At 32.9% G+C, this 19,429-nt stretch overlaps 1 pseudogene; it reads left to right on the top strand.

The window, feature by feature from the left end:
- The window catches only part of LOC124975411 (coiled-coil domain-containing protein 138-like), a 45,512-nt pseudogene extending 26,405 nt beyond the window's left edge, over positions 1-19,107 (top strand).
- The last annotated feature ends 322 nt before the right edge of the window (positions 19,108-19,429 follow it).

The raw sequence follows: 19,429 nt of genomic DNA, 5'->3' as shown, positions 1-19,429 counted from the left end.
TTTTGCTTGGCAGTTTTGTCCTTCCAGGTCTTGAAATCTATCAGTTCATGCCCTCCTGGCATATAGAGTTTTGTTTAGAAATCTGCTATTATTCAGATTGGTTTTTCTTTATAACTTATTTGGTGCTTCTCTCTTGCAGTTTTTAATAGTCCTCCTTCTGTATTTTTAACATTTTAACTATAATGTTCATGCAGAGGTTCTATTCTGATCATTTCTACTTGGTGCTCCATTATCATTTCAAGATTGGGAAATTTTCTTGTTACTTCACTGAATATGTTTTACATGCCTTTAACCTTTATCTCTATTCCTTCCTCTAGAACTATGAGTCTCTTTTATTATCACTTTTTTTTTTTTTTTTGCGGTGCTGGGGATTGAAACCATGGCCTTGTGCTTGCAAGGCAAGCACTCTACCAATGAGTTGTATCCCCAGCCCCAAGTCTTTTTGTTTGTTTGTTTGTTTAAACTAATTTTTTATTTCCTCTAATTTGTTGTACTTGAAAGTAGAATGCATTTATACATTTTATAGATCATACATAAATGGAGGTAATCTCATTTTTCTGATTGGATATATTGCAGGATCACATCAGTCATGCTGCCATACATGCATATGATGTAATAATGTTTGTTTCACTCCACTATCTTTCCTTCCCCCATACCCCTTCCACTCCCTTCACTCCCCTCTACCTAATATAGAGTAACTATTCTTCCTTATCCCTCCCTTCTTCTTGTGAATTAGCTTCTGCATATCAGAGAAAATATTTAGCCTTTGGTTCTTTGTGTTTGGCTTATTTTACTTAGCATGATATTTTCCAACTCCATTCATTTACCAGCAAATGCTATATGAGTCTTAAGCTTGATCTTTTTAATGTTGTTCCAAAGTTTTTATATGAACATACTGTTTATAGCTTCTTGGTAACACTTCCTTTTTAATAAGTCTGAAAGTTCTAGTTCATCCACCCTGTGTTCAAACTCTGAAAATTTGTTTTCTGCTTGGTCTAGTCTATTGGTGAGACTTGAAACTGGGGTTTTTATCTTGATTTATTGAGTTTTTTATTTCCACAATTTCTGTTTGTTTTTTCCCAGAATCTCTCTTTATTAAATTGCTGTTTCATATTGCATTGTATTCCTTAATTTATTCATCTGCTTATTTGTATCTTCTTTGAATCATTTAATTATTTTTAAAATACTTTTAATTATAGATGGACATAATACCTTTATTTTATTTATTTATCTTTCTTTGGTACTGAGGATTGAACCCAGTGTCTCACATGTGTGAGACAAGCATTCTACCACTGAGCTATGTACAACACCAGCCCTCATTTGATTATTTTAATAATCAGTTTTTAAACTTCTTTGTTCCAGCATTTTATATCCATTGGTACTTATGGATTTGGTTCCTGGGAAGTTATGAACTTTGGGAGTCATGTTGCTTTGTTTCATGTTTTTGTGTTTCTGTCTTGAGACTTTTACATTTGTTGAACTAGTGATCTCTTCCAGTATCATGTGAGGGGCTTATTAGTGAGTAACCTTCTTTTTACATTGTGTCATGGGATATAGGTTTTTTGTGTAGTGTTGAGATTCATTGCAAATGGAGTTTATGCTGTAGTTTCCCTGAAGTTCCTTAGACTGTGTTTGGTGGATTTTGACTCTGAGCACTTTGTCAGAATCTGAGGGATTTGCTTCCTTTGTAGGCCTTCTGTGATTTTGATATAGACAGTGGAACATACAAAGTATACTTTACATGGTTATTTCTCTTAGCACTGTACAGGGTAGGAGGACTTGGGTGCAGCCAGTGCTAGGGCCCCTTAATAGTGGCATGGTAACAAGAGTCATGTTATTTCTCTGTTGTTGCTCAGGGGCTGTAGTAGTCTTCAGTCCACCCCTGTCATGTGTGCATACTTGCAGCCAGGTTGTCTGCTGGGTGCTTTTCTCCACCCTATTTTTATGTTGGAGGATCCATCAAGGTTTGAGGAAGACTCAGTCCTGAATAGACTAAGGTACAATTTCTCTCAACTGGGTCAGGGCTAAAGTTCAGTGTCATAACATCTACCATGTTCAAGGTGCTGGACTTAATTCATAGTTCTAGTTTGAGAGGAGAAAATGACCACCAGTTACAACAAACAACTTGAAAGCAAATCATATATCAACATACAATAAAAACATAAAAAAAGAACCTCTACAACCCAAATAACCAAATAGAAGAAAGGGGTACTCATAATATAGAATAGGTTAAAAATTAGACCTTAATGAAAGTAAAATTAATATTGAAATAGCTGGGCACATTGACTCACACCTATAATCCCATCTACCCTGGAGGCTGAGGCAGGACTCTTTCAAGTTTGATATTAGCCTGGGTGTTTAATGATACTCTGTATTTGTTTGTTTGTTTGTTTCTTTCTTTCTTTCTTCCTTGCTGTAGATTGACAGAATGCCTTTATTTTACTTATTTAATTTATGTGGTGCTAAAGATCAAACCCAGTGCCTCACACATGCTAGGCAAGCTCTCTGCCACTTAGCTACAATCCCAGCCCAGATACTCTGTCTTAAAAGTAAAAAATAAAAGACTTGTAGCTCAGTGGAAGAGCAACATTTGGTTTGATCCTCAGTACTGTGCAAAAAAAAAAGTACTGGATAAAATTTTAAAGGGAGGAAACAGAAGAAAGAAGAAAAGTGAAAAGAAAGAAATGGAAATAAAAATGAGGAAGTAGAGATAAGAGCAAAACTACAATTAAATAATTAAAACATTTAATAAAGTTGGATAAAAGTATTTAAAAAAAGGGAAACAAAACAGTAAAGAACAAAATTAAAATGAAAGGAAAACCAAAGATATTTAAGATGGAGGCACTTTTTTCCAAGACCTCACATTTTTGTCATTTGCCAGGTATAGGGATGTTGTGGGGGCTGGTGGCAGTATGATGTGTTCCTTTTCAGCTCCAGCTCAGGCAGGTCAAACCAGTTAGGGCAGTGTGTGAACTGAGCTCAATCTCCCCTTGCTCACCAGCCAAGGCTAAGGCAAAGTTACCTAGAGTAGTGCTAAATTTATGCCCAGGTCTCTGATTTTGCATCAAGAATGGGGTTGTAGTGACAGTTGTAGCCATCCCCCATTCTCTCAGCCTCCATGCCTGTGAACCAGTCTGGTTTGCTCACCCATGGTGCCAAGATCTTCAGTATGTACACTTGGGCATGTGACAAATATCCAAACTGTAGTGGTTTGTTGTCTGCCTCTGAGCGTGGAAGACCAAATCAGTGGAATCTGCACTGGGGTAGGGAGCCTCTTGAATGAACAGATTTACCAGTTGAAGCGGTGGTGCTCCTGTACCCAGCCCTATTGTAAGTCCATTCACAGCTGCTGTCCCTCCTTTTCAAGAGATTCAACCATACATTTTATGTAGAAGTGTCTTGTTGCTTCTCTCTGCCTCATAGACCATATTTACCACTGCCTAGAATCCTCAGCAGTCAATTCCTGGGCCCAAACTGACTCTCAGAGTGGACACCTGCTGTAACAGAGAAGAGGAGAGGACATTGGATCTTGGAGATATAAAAAATGCAGGGGTTTCAGATCTCCCATGCAATAAATTCAGACATTTGGACCCATCTTTAGATGGCTCCTCATGACATTGATGAATTTCTTGCAATGTTCAGGGAATCTCTTCTCTCATGATAGCTTGCTATGTAGATTCTGAGTTTCTTTTTATTTTAAAGCACCATATTTTGGGGTTTTGCCTGATCACTGGCTCCCTGTGTTCACACTCCAGTACTTTTCTATGGCCCCTACCTCAACATGCAGTTCCACAGCTTCCATTTTGGTTCAGTCTCATAAAGCAGTAGGTAAGCCTTGACTGCCTCTAATCTACCATATTCAGGAGTTCTTGATTCTAGTTTTCTCTAAAGTTGCATTTAGGTGACATACAAATAAGATAGCATTTGGTGGATGGAGTCTTATTGTAGGAGGCTTGGATTAGATAATTAGGATGTGATGTTAGTATATCTTTTTTATTGACAGATGATTTAGATATCCACTTCTCTAGAGATAAAGTTGGTTACTTGAAATGTTATCCTGATGAAAGAAAACATTGTACAACACCTTTTTGCAGTTCATTCAAGCACTTAAATGTGAATTGCTTAAGTATTCTGAATTATTACTGTTATTTTTCACTCAGTACTTCAAGAAACTGATAAAAGGAAAAGGGCAAATTGTTCTTGTGTTTGCTTTTCCTTGAGGAGATGAATAAGCAGTCTGGGCGCACACTGAATAGTTGAAGAGACTAATTTATTAATTTTTGCTGAGAATTTCTTATTAAAGCATACACAACTTGTGTTTAATGGCAAAATGGAAAGGTAAATTATTTGCCTAATTTAAGACATAAAAAATTACTTATGTGTGTATTCATCCACACACATGAAAATTGTTCTCTTTTCTTTAAAAAAGGAACTCAGAAAAAAACTGCAGTATAGGATTTTGGGGTGGCATCAGCCAGTGTCTATTGAAGATCCAATAATACTAAGCACTGTACATGAAGTAGTTGGGAGAACCATTGAAGGGGATGTAGTAACCAAAAATGTATCATGCAATACTGTGCTAAACAGGGTTATAGTTTTATAAAGGAGATAATGGTGAAATGAATGTTCAATTGAATATTTAATGATAACAGTTTGTGGGTAGAAGAAATACAGTGGGTATCAAGAGGAAAAAACATTTTGAAATAATGTAAAACTATAAAGATGTGTGCATATACAAAATAAAATGTTGAAATAAACAATTGTGCTTAAATATCTCTATATTATTAACATAACCCTATTTGGGAGGTTGAATATTTTAAATAAATTGCCTCATTTTCTCATTAAATGAGTTGATTCACATAAAGCACTTTGAACATTGCTGGATACATAGTAAAATACTCAAATATTAACTATTTTCATTATTGATAGTACTTTTTTATTTATCATTCACAAAATAATCAATTCAAGACCAGGACATGAGGTAGATTGAATGTAGAATAAGAAAAGTAGAATATAATTTAATAATTATAGCTTCATAGAAATTATGGTCTTGTGTTTAACTGATATTTTAGTCATTTTATGGTTACATAAGTGACATGGATAAAATTCCAAGTTCTAATTTGAAAGTTTTGGATTATGAAGGTTTTCACACCATTGGACCTTTTTCACAGTTCCTGTCTACTATCTATCTAGAAGTACCCTGTCCAGCACAGTGGCTACAGACCACATGTAGCTATTGAGAACTTGAAATGTGGCTGGTCTGAATTGAGATACTGTAAGTCTAAAATACACATTGGATTTGAAAGACTTAGCATGGATAAAAGAAAGTAAAATATCTTCTTAATAATTTTATATTGATTTATGTTGAAGTGGTAACATTGTAGTTATACCAAATTAAACAGAATATATTGTTAAAGTTTACCTCTTTCTTTGTTTTCAGTGTTCTGCTAGAAATGTTTAAATGACCTATGTGTCTTGCATTGTATTTCTTTTGAACAGGGCTGATCTAGAAATTTCTAGTCTAAGATGATCTTTTAAGAGAAACCTGGGATTCTAGTTTCATTTCAGTCTTTACTAGTCATGTCACTGTCAGTTACCTCACTTCTCTAGAGTTCAGTTTCATCAGGGTAAACTTTATTTCTTTACCTAAAATAGATAATAGTATGTGCTGTATCTCTCTCACTAAATTATTGGGGATTAGCAGAAAGAATTTGGCAGTTCTAGAGCATTCTACAGATATATGTCATTTCTAATCAGGCCTATGTAATGACTAGAAAAGGTTGAAGGATGCTTAGTGGGTATTCAAAATCAATAATGGTTCATTTTACTTTTTTGTCTTTTACATGTCTATTTTTTGCATTTAAAAATGTTTGCTTTTCATATTTTTTCTCATTTGTTATGCTGTTAATATTTAAATAGAAATTTTATTCTTTTCAAATACTATAATAAACTTCCAGGTTTCTGTGATAGACTTTTTTTAAAGCCCACATGATGAACTGGATTTTTTTCATGATTTGAAGAATTGGGAAACAGAAGAAGTGATTGAGAATGATCATAGAGTTAGTACCTCCAAAATAACCAGTCATTTAAAAAAGTGGAAAAATGTAATATATATACATATATAAATTTTATATATATATATAATACACATTTTATATATATATAAAATATAATATATAGTATAAATATGTATAAATTATATATATAATATATACATTTTATATATATATATACACACACATTTTATATATATATGTGTGTGTGTGTGTTTGTGTGTGTGTTTGTATGTATTTTTCATTTAAATAGTAATTTTGGGGTTGGGGCTGGGGCTCAATGGCAGAATGCTTATCTAGCATGTGTGAGGCACTGGGTTTTTTCCTTAGCACCACATAAAAGTAAATAAAATAAAGGTATTTTATCCATCTACAGCTACAAAATAATCTTTAAATAATAATTTTTTTAGCACACATAAAACTTGCCTCTTAATAATAACACTGGTCCTTAGGAGTATTTCTGTTTTCTGCATATTTCTATGTTCTGAATTTTTGTAAACCATGAGATGATTACTGTGCTTGTTATTAACTAGAGAAGAGAAAAGTGAACTTCATTATTTTCCAGTTGTATGCCTGTGCTTTCAAAACTTCTCAAGATAAGTTACTAACAATACTTCTGTGATGCCTTCAATTCTTTTTCATGTCAGCATTTGTTAGAAAGTGAGGAAATGATTGTGGTAGTGTTTTCCTAACCCTAATATTTTGAGAGAATAGTACAGATTACTTATAGTATGGCTTCCTCGACACTGAACTAGTAGCAACTCTCTGTGTACCTGTCTTCCTTTCAGATGTTTGTCAGTATTTCATGCAACAGGCAATGAGTGATGAAGCCTTTTGCCTTTTGTCTATAAGGATTCCAGCACTGTTGTTGATTCTCTCTTTTTTCCTGCAAATATGTTGTCTGCACACAATAAATACTCATTTTCCCCTTTCTCCCCTATCCTTCATCCCCTTTGTCATATGGATCTCATTGTTTGAAGACAATGAAGATATCCTTCAGCTTGGACTTAGTCTTCCCACTAAAAACATAGATTAAACTATTTTAAAAGCTAAATGTATGTGAAAATTGACCAAAAATGTAAGGAGTGCTCAGACCAGAAATTGGTGAGGTGGAAACTTGGAGAGGGAAGCAAAACACTGAACTGGTATTACTTTATTTACTGAACTGATTGACATGAAACTTTTCTTTCTTAGAAATTAATTCAGGGTCTGTCTAAGATGTTGGAATCCTGTAAGCTAATGCAAGTTAAAACCACTGCTAGAGAGCATTTTATGCTCTAATTATTAGAAGAAAATGAATTCTGATGGTATAGTGTTGGCAGGGACATGAACTAAAAGCAACTTACTTATCCACTGCCTTTGGGAGTAAATTAATGTAACCACTTTGGAAGAAAATGGCATCAACAGTAAAGTTGAACCTGTGCATATAGCATAGTACATGTATGCTACAGTCATATGCCCCAGAAAACTCTTGAACTTGTGTATCAGATGCATGACTGTGTAGCATCTGTATAGCCAAAGCAGCTCAAATACCTCTCTGTGGGAGAAAGTTTTTATGTATTTCTTAAATAGGATAAAGTAGTGAAAGTTTTTGAGCCCATCATTCTGAAATCATCATGTGTAGATTTCAGAGAACACATTACTACTTATATAAGGAGGTTATAGAAATTATTATAGTCATATAGTTGAAATTGGGAAAAACAAACAAGAACTGTGTGTGTGGGTATGTGTTAAAATTGCTTTAATATTTCTTTTACTTTGGACAACTTTTGTTACAAATATTAACTCATTAATTTTTTATATTAATGGGTTTCACTGACATTTCCATACATGCATATATCATGTTTTAATTGTGTGCATCCTCCCAACTACTTTCTCTTACCCTCCTCTTTCTTTCACTGTCTGTTTTTCTTCTCCTTCCCTAAAATACCTTCTCTACTTCATTTTATCTTTTTTCCTAACAGTTTCCAAGTATGAGGGAAAACATGTGACACTTGTCTTTCTGGGTTTGGCTTATTTCACTTAACATGAGAAACACCAGTACAATCTGCTTTCCTGCAAATGACATATTTGTTTCTTTTTTATGACTGAATAATATTACATATGTGTATATGTTTTATTTTCTTTACCTGTCCATCTATTGACAGCACCTAGGGTGATTCCTTAAGTTGGTTATTGTTAGTAATGCCACAATAAAAATAGGTATGCAAATATCTTTTTTGTATGCTGACTTCATTTCCTCCAGAAATATAGCCAGGAATGGTGTATAGTTGCATCATATGGTAATTCTGTTTTTAATTTTTTGAGGAACCTGCCTGTTGTTTTCCACAATGGTTGTACTAATTTACATTCACACCAACAATGTGTAAGTGTTCCTTTTTCACATCCTTGTCAGCATTTGTTATTTTTGGTTTTTTGACTCTGTTTTGACTAGGTGGGGTGGAATCTCAGTGTAGTTTTTATTTGCATTTCCCTGATGGCCAAAGATGTTGAGAACTTTTTCAGATATTTATTGGCCATTTGTACTTTCTTTTGAGAAGTGTATGTGCAGGCTCTTTGCCCATTTTTTGGTTGGATTACTTGCTCTTTTTTGATAATTTTTTTGTGTATATAATTCTGAATGTTAATATTCTGTCAGATGAATAGTTGACAAATACTTTCTGCCATTCTGTAGGATCTCTCTTAACTCTTGCTGTGTGGAAGCTTTAAAATTTGGTGTAATCCCATTTGTCAATTCTTGCTACCATTTCCTGAACTATTAGAATTTATTTTGAGTTCATTCATGTACAGGGTGAGACATAGAGGTCTATTTTCAATTGTCTACATTTGAATATCCAATTTTCCCAGTACCATTTATTGAAGAACCTATCTTCTTTCCAATGTGTTTTTGGCTACTTTGTTGAGAATCAGATAACTATAGAGGCATGAGTTTATTTCTGAGTCCTCTAATTCCATTGTTTTTTGTATTTTTTAAGTTAATACCATGATATTTTTGTTACAATCGAAATGCATTCTAGCATATTTGAAATCAGGAATCATGGTGCCTCTAGCCTTGCTCTATAATTTTTCCTCAGGAGTGCTTTGGCAACTTTGGGTCTTTATGCTTTCTTCTGAATTTTAGGATTTCCCCCCTATTTCTGTGAAGAATGTTATTGGTATTTTGATGGGAATTGCATTGAATTTGTAGATTGCCTTTTGATAGTTTGGCCATTTTAACAATGTTAATTCTCCTAGTATATGAACGTGGGATGTCTTTTCATCTTTTCTTTTAGTGTCTTCAGTTTCTTAAGCATTTTACAATTTTTACTGTAGAGGTTTTTATTGCCTCATAAATAAGGACTTTTTAGATATAAGTGACAGAAATTAAAAAGAAAAATAGGCAATAATTAACATGGTATTTGGACTTCTTGTTAGTTTGGTTAAGAGAAGGGAATGTGTTAAGCTTCTGAAGTAATATTCCATTTCATATTCTAGGCAATTAATACATAGTGTTCTCTTGAATTTTAAAATAATTAAATCTGAAATAATTTCATACTTAGAGAAAGTTTCACGAAGGATTCCTGTATACTTTTAACCCAAATTTTCTACATGTTAACATTTTACTGTATTTGCTATAACATTCTTTCTTTCTTTTCTGAAATTTTTCACAATACAGTAATTTTACACTTAAAATAATGTTTCTTAAAGGTTATTCTGAGACTATTTGGAGCTATAATAAAGTTTATAATTAAAATTTTATTTACTTTGCATTTGACCTGCCAACAGATAGGGCCTCATCAAGACCTCAGACTGAATGTTGCAATGTCATTGACTCTTCTTTGAAAAGTGCCAGCTGTCCAAAATCCAAAATGTCAAACAAGCAGACTTTACTCCACATCAGATAAATCAGGTATATGATGAGTTATTTCAAATACATCTGAAACTGCAGGTAAGATCTAAATACTGATTTGAGAATTCAGAGATATTTATATTTCTGAATATAATATATTTATATTCTAGGCAATTAAATTTTGCAAGTATTTGAATACTTGCAAAATTTGAATACAATTTTAATTAGTATAGATAATTGGGTTAAGGGAAGGTCAGAAGGGAACAAACTCAATTTGTAGGAACTGTTGAGTGAGAAAATATAGAGAATAAAAGAAAAATATTGGTAGTAGTGATTTTTTCTGTGGGCATGTGTCTTAGGCTTCAGTTTATCATATGTTCTACGTTTATCCTCATCCCATCCCATTCTTCACAAACAAATCTGCAGGTAACGTGTGCTTTTTGAACTAGGTGTTCGAGATTCATTGGTTTAAGTATTACATAGTAAGAAGTTTCCTTGTCAACTCTAACTAAAATGTAATTTGAACCTTCTTGCAGTTTATCTTTTCTTTGGTGTTTGTTTCTAAAGGGTGTAATTTATATATTTATCACATTTCCACTAGGAGTACAGAAAGAAACACAGGTAATAGTTTCTGTTTTCTATTCTTTTCATTGGAAACATAATATACACTTGAAATACCCCAAATATTTTAAAAACCAGTAGGTCATTTTGTTAAATTAATTCATGTTGTAATAATGTAGCATTTCAGAAAAAAAGTTTTTCTTAATCTGAATCACTAGGAAAAAATTTAGAGAAAGACAAAATCTGGTCCTTGACCCAGAGGTAGAATTTAGAGAGGAGACCAATGGAAAGATCAATCCAGGTACAAGGAATTAAGAGATGAGAGTTGTTTGGAAAGGAATGATTGTCATATTGTGAATTCAGCTTCCTGTCTGGGAAATAAAATAATGAAAACTGAGGATTGCTGTTTTATAGGTTTTAATCAAAGAAGTGACAGTAGAAAGACTTTTGATAATACTCTATAGGACAAAAAAGAAGCAAGGTTGCAAGGATAGATCATCTGTAGTAAACAATAAAGAAAAATATTTTTTTAAAAAGTACAAGGGATTAATCTGATTTCTTTAATCTTTAGACTGACTTTAAAATTTGCTTTGTAGTGTTAAGAGTTGTTAAGAATGCACTTTTTTTGCTTTCACTATTAAAAAGGAGTTTTTTGACAAGTTTAATAGGAACATATACATGATCCAATTTTTATGCCATGGTAGAATAGGTAACAAACAGGCACCTTTAGAGAGGGTACCTGGATTTCTCTGAACAGCCATTATTCATACTCATTCAAGGCCTCTAACTTGACAGTATTTTTCCTCATGTTGTCACCATTTCATTCTTGTTCTGTTGCCCACTAATTGTCATCTCCCCACATTCATCCTAATATTTAAGGGACCACATCCCTGCAGTAGTTCTTGATCATGTCTGTCACCATTTAATTTCAGTGATAATTTCTTGGCTATACATTTTTTCAGCTTGATGTCTATTGAACAGACTCAGAGATGCTTTGAAGTGGAATTGGTGGCCTCCAAGCATATACATTTTTGTTACACTATTGATTTAATATATTCAGTAAATATTTGAGTACCTATTAATATGCATTTGTGTTGAGTAAAATATATATGCCTGTTGCTACATGTAGTTTATTAGAAGCAGTCATAAGTACCCATATAATTATAATTTCATAAACTTAAATGAAGGAATAATAAATGTATACTATTAGTACCTGATGGGAGAGATTTTGATTGAGATTGGAGGAGATTGAGGTAATATTTTTCTGAGAAATGAACATTTAAATTAAATCCTGAAAAATGAGTAGAGGTTAGCCCAGTGAAAGATTTAGATTCTACACTAAGACATTCCAGTATGAGAAGTTACTGAGGCATGGTAAGTTAACATATATATTCAAAGAAAATGTAGTAGGTTGCTCTGAAGATTTTTAAAGCATGAAAGTTGCAAAATCTAATGTGTGTTTACTTAAATGTCTTAGAGAGGGACAGGGATATAAATTGAGATACCTGAGAGCATTCTACCGCAGGATCCCAGGTAAGAAATAAGGGTGACTTGGACTTGGCATGATGAATTCAATAAAGTATAGCAAGACTAAAGTAAGTTTATTCTCACATTTCTGGTTTTGTGCATTGTGGAGAAAGAATGGATTTCAGGAAGAAGAACAATATTTCTGTTTGAAATGAGTCAGGTTCGGTAGTAAAACATATTAACATGGCTATTAGAAAGTAGATAGTGGGTGATTATCTAATTTGGGAGTCATCTATGTGTTACTGTTTTATCACTGTTATAAAATACCAGTGATAATCAACTTATAAAGGGAAAAAAGTTTATTTTGGATCATAGTTTTAGAGATTTCAGTTCATGATTGATTGGCTTCATTGCTTTGGGTCAGTAGCAAGAGAGTACATATGGCAGGAACATGGGGCAAAAAACACTGTTCACCTCATGGCCAGGAATCAAAGAACAGAGGCATCAGGATCCAACTCTCCCATTCAGTGGCACATACCCAGTGACCTAAAGATCTTTCATTAGGACCCAGCTTATAAAGATTCCACAACTTCCCACTTAGTATCATTCTGTGGACCATGCCTGTAATACATGGGCCTTTGGGGGACAGTCAGCATCCAAATGTGTTAGTGTTTAACATTGTCATCAGTGTGAGAGGTTAGAGAAGTTGGTGTGAAATAATGTTAATAGTTTGAAGTATCTTGTATTAGACTGGGCACCTCAAGGATACAGAGAAGTGGTTGGATTCTGGAGATATTTAAAAGGTGGGTTAAATAGGACATAGAGATTGTTTGGATGTAGGAGATAGGCTAGAAGTTTTATCAAGGGCAAAATGCAAGTTTAATTTTTGGACAGTTGGATAAATCATGCTCTTTTTTGCATATATAGAAAACTGGGGGAAGAAGAGATTAGTTTATTCCTTTTTAACTCATAACTTAAAAATTAATTTTTTAGTGTATATTTAAATTATTTTTTATTATATTCACAGAGTTGTACTATTGTCACTGTAACCAATTTTAGAATATTTCATTATCCCAAAAAGAAACCCCAACCCATTAGAGGTTATTCTTCATGTTCTCCAGATTCCCTTCAGCCCTAGCAACCACTAATCTACTTCCTGTTTCTGTATGTTTGTCTATTCTGAACTGTTCATAATACTGGAATCATATAATATGTGATATTTTAAAATAAATGACTTCTTAGCATGCTAATTTTAAGGTTCATTCATGTTATACCATGTATCAGCCCATGTTTTTTATTCTTTTACTTTTAGTACTGGGGGATTGAACCCAGAGGAGTTACATCACTGAGCTACATTCCCAACTTGTTTATTTTTACTTCAAGGCAAGTTCTTGCAAAGTTACCAGGTTGACTTTAAATTTACAATCCTTCTTCCTCAGCTTTTTTAGTGGCTATAATTACATGTATGCTTCCTGGTGCCTGGCTAGCACATGCTTTTTATTGCTAAGTAAAATTCCATTATAGAGATATATCACATTTCTTTTTTTACTCATTAATTTCTGGACATTTGAGTTTTTTCCACTATTTGGCTATCATGAGTAATGCTTCTATGAATGTTTGTATTTCAGTTTTGTGTGGACATGTACTCCATTTCTTTTGGGTGTATATCTACAGTGGAATGGCTGAGTTATAGAATAACTGTGTTTAACTTCTTTGAGGAACTTGCAGACTGTTTTACATTTCCATTAGGCAGCATAAAAGTCTTCAATTTTCCCCACATCTTTTCCATCAGTTATTTTTCTGTTTTTGAGAAACACATCCTTTATTTTTCTGGCTCTTTTTTGGCTTTGCTTTGTATGTTTCTGTGATGTCTAGCTGAATTCATATTTGGACATGTTTATTTTGTGCTACCTGAAAGTATATAGGTAGAGATGTTAAATAGGCTGTTTAGACTTGAGTTTGGCACTTGAGACAATCAATTGAACAGTTGCAGGTTGGGAACATATGGTAATTTTAGCCATTGAATGGATATAATCAAGCAGAGTATATAAAGAATGAGAAGAAAAATAACTTAAACCCAAATCCTGAGCAACCATAGTAGTTACAGGATGGTGGAGACATGGAGCCTGCAAAGGGGACTGAGAAGCCATGACTAGAGAAGGTGGTAGAAAACCAGGAGATCATGATATCATGTAAACCATTGGAAGTATTTTAAGTTGAAGGAAAGAGATAGTCATATAACATGCTGCTGAGAGATTCAGTAAAATAAGAACTGAGAAGTTATTTTTAAATTTCATAACAGGTAAGTCATTTTAGTAGGGCAGTGTGGGCTGAAGCCAGATTAAAAATCAATTGAGGAATGACTTGGAGGTAAAGAAGATTCAGCAAATGTAGAAAATATTTTAGGAGGTTTTGTTGGGGAGGTAATATGGGAAGGAGAAAATATTTTATTTCAGATATGAAAAGAGAGATTGAAAATGTTTAGAGATAATCAGAGCAGTCTTCACAAAGGGGCTTAAGGCAATGAGATCCTGAACCTATCTGTGTACAAAAGAGAAGAGCATGAAACTGATGTTCCCTTCTGTGGTCTTCCCTATGAATTTACCAGGCCATCCACAGACAGTGTTCAAGGTGTTGTGTTTAAAATGAGGAAAGAGTAAAAAGGTTTGAAACAGACTCATGGAGAACAGAATAAAGAGATGACCATGAAAATGTAGCAAGTTTTCTGAATAGCATTGATAACTTAATAGAGGATTGAGACCATGAACAAAAAAAATCACTTTACATGGTGTGTGAATTTTCTCTGATGGTTTTTAATCTGTGTTATCTTCAGGACAGGGAAGATGGTAAGTGTGTTAACCCAGGCCTGGTGATAGAAGAACAGCAAAGTAAGCGAGTGGAGGATATAGGTAAAATACTGGACCATGTGTAGCAACAACTATAATCCCTGTTTTATGTACCAATGCATTTTCAAAAACCACTTGGTTAAACCACAGTTTCAGTGGATAAAAATGTAATTTGAAGATTTTGTGAATGTTCTTTTTAAAAGTCATTCATATCTGGTTTTTGATACAGTGTTAAACTGCAGCACAACAGAATTTTGCTGAAGAACTTCAAAAGCAAGAATGTTTTTTAGTTGAAAGAGAACAACTGCTTTTCAGACATGAAAATGCCTTAAATAAAATAAAAGGTGTTGAAGAAGAGGTTCTTATAAGATTTCAAATTCTAAAGGAGGTACTTATAAAGTCATAATTTTTAGAGTAATATAACTTCTTTTTTTCTTGGTTTGTGTAATAATTAACATTTTGTCACATTTTCACATTTAACCTTCTCCCTCCTTTTCTCACACACACACCCACACAGATCCACACACACCTTATTTTCTGAACTATTTGAAACTAGCTTGCAAAAATCAATATATAGTATCCCTAAATACTTAGGCATGTGTCTCTTAAGAATAAGTACATTCTGTATAGCATTATATATCATAAAATTAGTGCTAATTGAAAAATAATATTTAATATATAATCCATATTCACTTTCCCATTTGGTCTCCAACATGACTTTATTACTTTTTTTGTTTTGTTTTGTTGTTTTCTAATCAAGGACCTACACAAACTCTATGCATTATCTTAGACTTCTTTGAATCTAGCATAGTTAACCGTTACTATTTTTATTGTTCATGGGACTTTTCTTTGGAGTCTAGGTCAGCAGTGTTGAGGAATATATTGCATCCTAGATTTGCCTGATTGTTTCCTAACAATGATATTTGGATCAAATACTTTTGGCAAGAATTTTATATAGTTAGTACAATTTGATAACTATTATACTAACTACAGTTAGTATAATTTATCTTTGCTTAATATTTATATGTACTATAATATCTCTTGGTGTCATATAGCTTATCTCTTATACACATAATTTACACAGAGTAAAATTCAATGTTGTACACTTATATTAGTTTTGAAAAATTATTTTAATTTTGTAGTTGTCACCATCCTCAAGATAAAATGTAATTCCAGCATTCAGAAAATTTTATTATATTCTTTTACAAATATTTATTTTCTCATCCTTAGCCTTTAACAACCATGTGTCTATTTCCTGTCCCTAGTTCTGCCTTTTCCAGAATATTCTGTAAATAAGTTCATTTCAAGCTTTTTCTTTAACTTGTGGTTTTTAGCAGCAGTTCGTTTATGTTGTCAACTTGGCATGCTTTTCTTTGACTTTATCCAATTTGTGGTTTATTATTTTTCTTGAATTTGTAAATTTATATCTTTTGCCACATTTGGGAAATTTGCAGCAACTATTTCTTCAAATATGTTTTATGCTTCAATTCCTTCTCTTCTCTGTGTCTCCAGACTCATATGTTAGTTCTTTTACTGTTAGCCAGAAGATATCTGAGGCTATGTTCACTTTTCCTCATTATTTTTTTTTCTTTTGTGTTCTTTGGACTGGATACTTTCTATTAATATGTCTTTTAGATCACTGTTTTCCTTTTTCATCTCCATGTTGCTATTGAACCTTGTTATGGTTTAAATATGAGGTGTCTCCTAAAATCTCATGTCTGAGACAGTGTAAGAAAGTTTAGAGGTAAAATCATTGAGTTACAAAAGCATTAACTTAATCAGCATATTAATCCATTGATAGTTTTTAACTGGGTGGTAACTATAGACAGGTATGGTGTGGCTGGTGAAGGAACATAGTTGGGTTTGTTCTTTCTTTGCTTTCTGGTATCATGTACTGAGATGCTTTCCTCTGCCACTTCTTTCCACCATAATGTTCTGCCTCACCTCAGGCCCAGCAAAGAAGTCAGCCAACTATGGATTGAGACCTCTGAAACCATGAGCCCCAAATATATTTTGGCTCTGAAATTTTTCTTGTCAGGTCTTTGATCACAGCAGTGAAATACCTAACTAAATCAAGTCCGTTTAGTGATTATTTATTTCTGACATTTTGAAGTTCTAAAACTGCCAATTATTTTCTATAATTTTTTTTCTCATAACAATTTCTGTTTTTACATTTACTTTCACATTTACATTTACCTCATAGAACATACTTAAAAATCCAGCATCTGGATCATCTCAGGATTGGCATGTGTTGATTGTATTTTTTCTTGAAACTTCATTACATTTCTCAGGTCTTTGCATGTCCAGTGACATTTGGATTGTATTTGAAACATATTGTATAGTTTCTGTGCCTTTTAGAATCCTCTGGAGAATATTGTTTACTTAAAGCATTTATTCAGCCCAGTGACATTAAGGCCTTAGCTCTTTCTGATCTTCTATAGTCTGTGGTTCTCATTTCAGTTTGTTTTTCAGAGCCTTTGCAGTTTTGCTTCATAATTGTCTTGTGCATATGCCACTTAGAGGATAGTTTGAGACTTGGCAACAGTTTAAAATCTTACTTCAGCTCTACAAGCCTTTGGCCTGCTGTGCTTGTTTTGTCCTATGTCTGGACAACTCAGAGATGAACCCAATTTGTACATCTTAATGTACACCAAACTGAGAGGATGCTTTGAGATTTCTTCTCCAATACTCTCCCCACAATGCAGATCACAAGGTCCCATCTTCCTGGTTTCTTTACTGTCTTTAGCTCAGAGCTCTTAGGAAAGTAGAAAGATCCACTTCCATCCAGGTTTCCACCCTGGGGCAGAAGTTTGAGAGGAAAAGTAGAAAAAAACAATGAAACAGGAAACTTCACCCCTTTGACATTGTTTCTCCAAATTTTTAATCCCTTCTCTAATTCCTGACTCTTTTGTACTTTTTATAGCCATCAGTAGCTGCTACCTGTTTTGTCTAGGGTTTTTAGTGGACATTTGTAGGAAAAGCAGAGTGAAGTGGGTTTATACTGGCATATCTTATTGTATGTATTTAGTACCTTTTGGATGTGGAAAAATTAGATAATAGAAATATTAAACTAGTTTTAAGGTAACTACATATGACTGTATCCTCAGTTATTTAAGGGATCTCTTACTATAGTAATAAAATTACATGAAAGTAATTTTTCACATTGGATTTTTTCATAGGGCTAAGGAAAAAATGTTTAAATTCTCAGATCTCTCCATGCTAATTTTATTTTGTTTCTCTCTTTAGATTTGTCTACTATTTTTATTAATTATAAACATAACTGCTTTATTTTAATCATATTTATATAATTACTTAGAAGGAAATTTATTTTCTTGATTTCCTGTAGATACTTGCTTGTTTTGATATTTTATGAATAAATGAAAGAATTTTGTATCTTAAACCTAAAACATTTTATCCTATTTAAATTTAATTAGAGGAAAGTTGATTTTTATCATTTCTGAAACTGATTCAGGAGAGAAATATTAGGGCTCAAAGAAATTATGTATTTAACATTGTTTGAAATGTAAACCTGACATAAAATTTTAGCTACTTTATGGTAACACACTAGCTAAAATTTACATGTTAATCTATAAAGCTAAGAATTGCCTGTTAGTCTCCTGAAAAAAATCACAAATCCTTTGTTGTTTTATTATTCCTTGATATGAAAAAGAATATACATTGATGACTTTGGGTGGATTTCTCTTAGCAGAATCAAAAAATAGAGTTTTTTCTACTTAATTTATATGATAATATGTTTGGGTCTTTCACAAATGTTTTTGATATTTTACTGTTAATTTGGTTTATTTCACAATTTTTATAAATTATTTGCCACAATATTCATCTATGCTTAAATCCACTGATTAACATTTTTTTGTGACTGAATGTGTTCTACTTTTAGTTAATTTATGTTCAGTAGCAATAGTGATATGAGTTCTATATCTGATTATTAGATTGTATTTTTCCTTCTTAGCAACATGATGCAGAAGTTGAATACTTAAGTGAAATTCTTAAGAAAAGGAATAATGAAAGCAATAGACTTAGATCCTTTTGATGCATTGAAAGAATTGAATGATAACTTAAAAAAAGGTAAGATCTATTTTAATATATTTTAGGTAATGAGACCTTCTAAAAACTATATTTTTATATAATGAATAAGTCAATAGTAGAACACTTTGGCTAGAGAAAATTTTGATTGGATTAATGTTAATTTTATTTTGAAACACTTAATATAAACAAAATAGTCTTAAACTGCTCTTGTATCCCTTCTATATTGGAAAGCAAGTTAGATGCTTGAAAATTTGAAATTTTTTCTTTATTCTTTATGACAGAATCTTCCTGTTTCCCAGACTAGCCTGAAACTCATGATCTGCTTGTCTCAGCCTTCTGAGTGAGCTGGGACTACCACTGTGCCCAACTCTAAAATTTTCTTAAAATTTTAAATTTTTTTGTAGTTACTATATTACTAGATTAAAAATAAGTTAAAGAAAAAATCCTGATAAGCTGAAATAATTAAATTTAGACACTGATTTCTGACTTTAAATCTTACTATTTATTTATTTATTTATTTATTTTTTTTTTCCCCCTTTATCTTTTTTTTATTTCTTTTTTTTATTGTATACAAATGGGATACATGTTGTTTCTCTATTTGTACATGGAGTCAAGGCATACCATTT

Source organism: Sciurus carolinensis, unplaced genomic scaffold (assembly GCF_902686445.1).
Source record: "Sciurus carolinensis unplaced genomic scaffold, mSciCar1.2, whole genome shotgun sequence".
NCBI classification, from domain to species: domain Eukaryota; kingdom Metazoa; phylum Chordata; class Mammalia; order Rodentia; family Sciuridae; genus Sciurus; species Sciurus carolinensis.
Note: the sequence above shows the minus strand (reverse complement) of the source record. Positions and strands in the feature narration are given on the sequence as shown.